This window comes from Octodon degus, unplaced genomic scaffold, assembly GCF_000260255.1.
Source record: "Octodon degus isolate 3935 unplaced genomic scaffold, OctDeg1.0 scaffold00081, whole genome shotgun sequence".
NCBI classification, from domain to species: Eukaryota; Metazoa; Chordata; class Mammalia; order Rodentia; family Octodontidae; genus Octodon; species Octodon degus.
Genome location: NW_004524657.1, coordinates 11209029 through 11214259, shown reverse-complemented (window position 1 = coordinate 11214259; position 5231 = coordinate 11209029). Strand labels below are relative to the sequence as shown.

General features: G+C 34.4%; 1 pseudogene; it reads right to left on the bottom strand.

Moving 5' to 3' along the window:
* Positions 1–4206: 4206 nt before the first annotated feature.
* On the bottom strand, positions 4207–4766 carry LOC111818159 (annotated as a pseudogene).
* Between the last annotated feature and the right edge of the window lie 465 nt (positions 4767–5231).

Here is a 5231-nt window from a genome sequence, read left to right as displayed (position 1 = left end):
ACTGTCCTACCAATTTGGTTTGAACCTGTCTCATTGCTATTTGTTTCTCAATAAAATTATGGAAAAAAAGAGTTAATTCTTTGTTCTTACTGACATTCCATGGTACAGTTGTACTATTGTCTCCATAACTATTAATGTAATAACAGACATTTTGGTTTTTCATAGTTAATGGCTGTTACTCCAAGTTGGTATGTGTACCTATGTAGTGCTTGTGGTTGTGTTTAAATAAGTGTTATCTAGGATAAATGACAAACTACTGGACAGTATATTAGAGGGATATTTAGTTACTTAAGAAATCAAGTTGGGCGGGTGACATAGCTCAGTGGCATAAGCACCTGCCTGGGAGGCACTACATCCTGAGTTCAATCTCCATTACTAAAACAAAACAAAACACAGTGTGTTCAAGAAATCATCAAGTCATTTTGAAGAGTAGTTTTCACATTCACATTACCACCAATCACAGAAAGAGGATCCAGTTTTTCTGCACTGATGTCAGTGTTTAGTATTATTACATTTTTTAAAATTGCTTATTTTAGTATGTGTATTATGATCTCATATTGTAGGTTTTATGTGTGCTGCCCTAATGACTGGTGATGACAAACTTTTTATGCCCTTATTTATGCCCTTGTTACATGCACATTGGTGGCATGCTCTATAGAACCTCATTACTATATTGAAATTGACAAAAATGGGCAATTTCATGTGTTTCCAAACTTGGAAAGAATTTAGTCTTAGATTAATATTTATTTCATTAGCAATAAATTTCTTTTCAAGTTCATCATCATGTTGAAAAATATTCCTTCTGCTCCTTAGTTGCTGCTGCTTTTCATCATAGTGGTGAATTTTATCAAATTTTTAAAATTTGGCAATGACACAGTTGTCTGAAATTATTGCCCCTAGATAGCTAATATTGATTTTCAGATACCAAACAATATATAAAGAGACAAAAATTCCACTTGTTTTCTGATATTCTGAGCTACTGTCGAAAGGAAGGAGTGAAGCTTTTGGCCTAAGATCCCGTTCTACTTTTCCTAATGAACATGACTATGAGATCAGTGCAGTTCCTCATGTTATCTTAAAGTAGGACAGTTATCACAATTTTGAGTATTTTTTTTGTACCAGGAATCAAACTCAGGACCTTGTAGTACCAGACAGGCACTTTGCTGCTGACCTATTACACCAAACCGTTTTGATTGTTAAGAACAAGCAATTCTTTTGAATGTTTCCCCCCATTTTTATTGCTATTTTCAGCTCAACAGCTTCTGTGGCCTCTCATGGGATGTTCAAACAAATGAAACCCAGGAACCAGGGAATTTACTTCTATATTGTTCAAGGGTTGTGGTCCCCAACCAATAAAACTTCTTCTCTCTTCTCTCTCTATTTCAGTCTTCTGTATAAAAAGTCCAGAGATTTTAGCTGTACTGTAAGAAAAAGAAATATACATACATCATCTTATTTAGGACTGGAACTTGGCTGAGCTTAATCACAATGATGTTTAGATTCTATTTTCCTAGCAAATTTTGGGTATCAATTTATCTGATACCCAAAATTCATCAAAATACACACACAACCTTGCCCCACAAGTGGCAGTATCGTTCATATATAAAGTAAACACAGATAAGGCCTTATAAATTTATGTTAGATAAACATGTGTCCCCAAACTTGACAGTCTACTAGTCATTGAAAATCTGAATGTCAATATATAGTTCAGGAATGCCAAAGACAGACTTACTCTCTTACAAAGCAAGATATTTAACAAGTAGATATAGGAAACATACTCACATAGTACAAATGGAACATGTAAAATACAAAGACTGAGTTACCCTTCTGAAAAACACAAGAACATGAAGGAAGAAAGGAAATATAATTAAAATAATAGTTCCTATTAGAAATATAATTAAATTAATAGTTCCACATCAGATTTTTATCTAGTAGCCTTTTAAAATCAGAAATTTCTGGGCATCAGTCCAAACTTTCTGATTAACTAGAGTAAGACAGCATAGAAATTTTTACTTTTCTTAATATGCTAGTCCAGAGATCGCATTTTCAGAATTCAGGATCTAAGTTAAGGGGCCTAAAATTATTTTTGATACTGTAATTCTTTGATGTTCCTTGAAGTAAGAGTTCATCAGAGAGCTCAGAAAATAATACTTAACTGTTAAAATTTTTAGTGGAAGAGCTAATAAAAATGTGTGTTAATATTTTGGGTAGTCTTAATTTAGCAGTGCAGAAACTTTGCCTGAAAGGGAAATATAGCTAGTACTTACAGAAATCAGAAAACATGTTTCAGATACTTGGATGAAAAGGAACAAAGGTCTAACTTCATTAAATGTGATCAAAGGAGTTACAGTGCATGAAATTATTTCCAATATGTTAGAAAAAGGTTATAGGTCTTTAATTTAACAAATTTTGATCATATTTAAGGCTTACCTAGAGCCAATTTTCATGTTACCCGCCTTAATATAAGAATGAATCTTTGAAAGAAAGGACATTAGATTTACTAAGTGGATTTCTCTTCATGTTTATGAACCAAAATATTTTTAGAAAACATACTCTGCATTGTCATGATTAAAATCTTTTATTAGAAACATTTCATATCATTCTTATTAGAAGAATTTTAAAAAATTCTTTGCTATGATAAATACCAAGTTATTGCACTATATTTTCTATGTTGCAAGCAAATTTGGGAAATGGTTTTTGGACTTTCTCTAATTAATTAATGGTATTTAATTAAAATGTTTTTATTTGTATCTAAGTTGTCATTACCTGTGTGGAAATACAACCTTATCTTTATTTTATTTTACTTTCTTTAAACATTGTATTTACCAAGATTCTGGCAACAGCTTTATATAACAAGATACAGCATACCAGGCCTGCCACTCAACTTGTTTGTAAGTCTCAGCTTCAATATGAAGCTGTCTAAAACAATAACTCAAAACCTGCTTTTTACATGCTAAATATCTCAGCAAGAGTGCCACTAAACATAGTAATGAACTTGCGGCAGTTCAAATAAGAGTTAACAAAAGCTAAACATTACAGTCTGAACAACATTCACACAAAAAAGTAACTCTCATTGGTTATATAAAATTTTCCTAACAGGCTAAATACTTAATAGTATAAAATATGCACTGTAGAATCTTTAACTATTAAGTTCATGAAGTGCTAGTGTCTTTATAAAACAATTTATCTCTAAAGCTGAAGTACGGTCAAAACTTAATTCAAATGACATAACACATTCTAAAGCTAAACAGCATTCAGTTTTTGTTGATGTGGTTTAAGCTCAGAGCTTTGGGGCTGTCTCATGTTGCAAAAGGCTATTTCTCTGGTTCACTCAAAGCAGCAGATGACAAAGTCCACAGATGCCATTAAGCTCAATAAAGGGCAAGAGGGCTCGTACCCAACTCTGACCTCCAAAGGAAGCATGGCTACTGTTTCCACAAAAGTAGGAGGTGTGAGGACCAAAGGCACACTATTTTTCTAGCTAAAGAGATAGCAAACCACCTCTCCCTCCACCCTAAAAGCTCCTTCCTTGGTAAATAAAAGGTATGCAAGGGGAGAAAATTAAGATAAACTTATCTACAGATTAAGGATTTCAACATATTAATGTAATCCCTACTTTGAAAAATTTAACTAGAGTCATCTGGCCATTTCTGATTACATCTTAAGATGTATCCAGATTTATTTATATTTATCACTAGATGTTTCTAGTCAAAAGTATTAGCTTTCTTCCCAAATATTATAACCACGAGTATGATTGCAGTGTGTTATCTCTGAGGTTATCCTGCAGTGGTGGAGACAAACTAGATGTTCAAGCAGCAAGCAACAATTATGGCTCTTTCACATAGAAACATTGGAGTGCCTATTGAATAGTCCAGGAACAATTCTAAGAAGAAAATTCATGCATATTAGTAAATCTATTGTAATTTCATAGGTGAAATTTCTTTAGATATTGCACTTTTTTTCATAGGGAAGTCCTGGTTTTTGTTAATGTTATGGTGACTCACAACTTGAAGTAGCAAAGGCTACTTTCAAGTTCACTCAAACCAGCAGATGACAAAGTCCACAGATGCCATTATGCTCAATAAAGGGCAAGAGGGCTCATACAGAACTCTTCTTGCTGTGTTCCTTATGCTTCTTTTTTTTTTTTTTTTTCGTTGTTGTTGTTGTTGCGTTTTCTCATTCTTCACTGCTTTTCTTCCTTTTTCCTCATACCACTTCAGTATGATCTTGTTCTGACAAGATCTCAGATGAAAAAGGTTTATCTTCAGGATACATCTTTCTTTTGTTGGTAAGTATTTCAATGTCCTTACTGTCTGACTCAGTTTCTGACAGGGAGCTTTCAGAAGATTTAGATGAACAGTTCTTCTTTTTCTTTCTCCTTTTTGCTTGATTCTTTTGCTCATCCTCAGAATCTGAAGAACTACTGGAAGAATCAGAGCTCGATGAAGAAGATGAATACCTACCACATTTCTTTTCTTTCTTTATTCTTTATTTGTTTGTTTGGGTGAGCTCTCATTTCCACTTAATAATATCTCTCTGTGATTTTCTAGTTATTTCTTCCTATTCTCATTCCTTTTTTTCTTCAAAATCAGCCAAAGCATTAGAGGCTTTCTTTTTATTTTCTAGTTGCTTTTACACTTCTTCCCAAGTAGGCCTGGGTCATTTCAGATAATCCTGGATTGTTGGCCCCAAGCCTGGGTTGGACCTCTTGATCTGGCCATTGCTATTGGATTCATGTAGGCCACCCAAGTGTTCTGTTTCCCCATGGTGCCAGATGGAGCCCCCAGTTAAGACTTCAAAAGCCAAACCAGGCTAAAAAGCAGCCAAAACAGGCCCACCCTTATATTTAGTTTTATTTTACCTACTTTTGTAAGCTACCTTCAATTTTTTTTTTTTTATGAATTGAGGACAGGGTCTACAGAGTCGACAGGGTCTTACTACATAGATTGGACTAGTAGTAATCCTCCTGTTTTCAGCCTCCTAAGTTTTGGGATTATAGGTGCACACCATCACACCCAGTCTCAATGCTCTCTGGGGGCAGGGCCAGTATGACATGCCTGGGATCCAACCCAGGCCCCTGTGCTCTGCCTAAGCAGGTGCTTTAATGGGCTGAGCTATCTGGCCAGCCTTGTAAGCCACATTTATTTAAATATATTATTGTCCAGAATTGGAGGTTCAGGATATATAATAGTTTCAAATGAGATATTTCCAAATTCTTATAAAGTGATCAA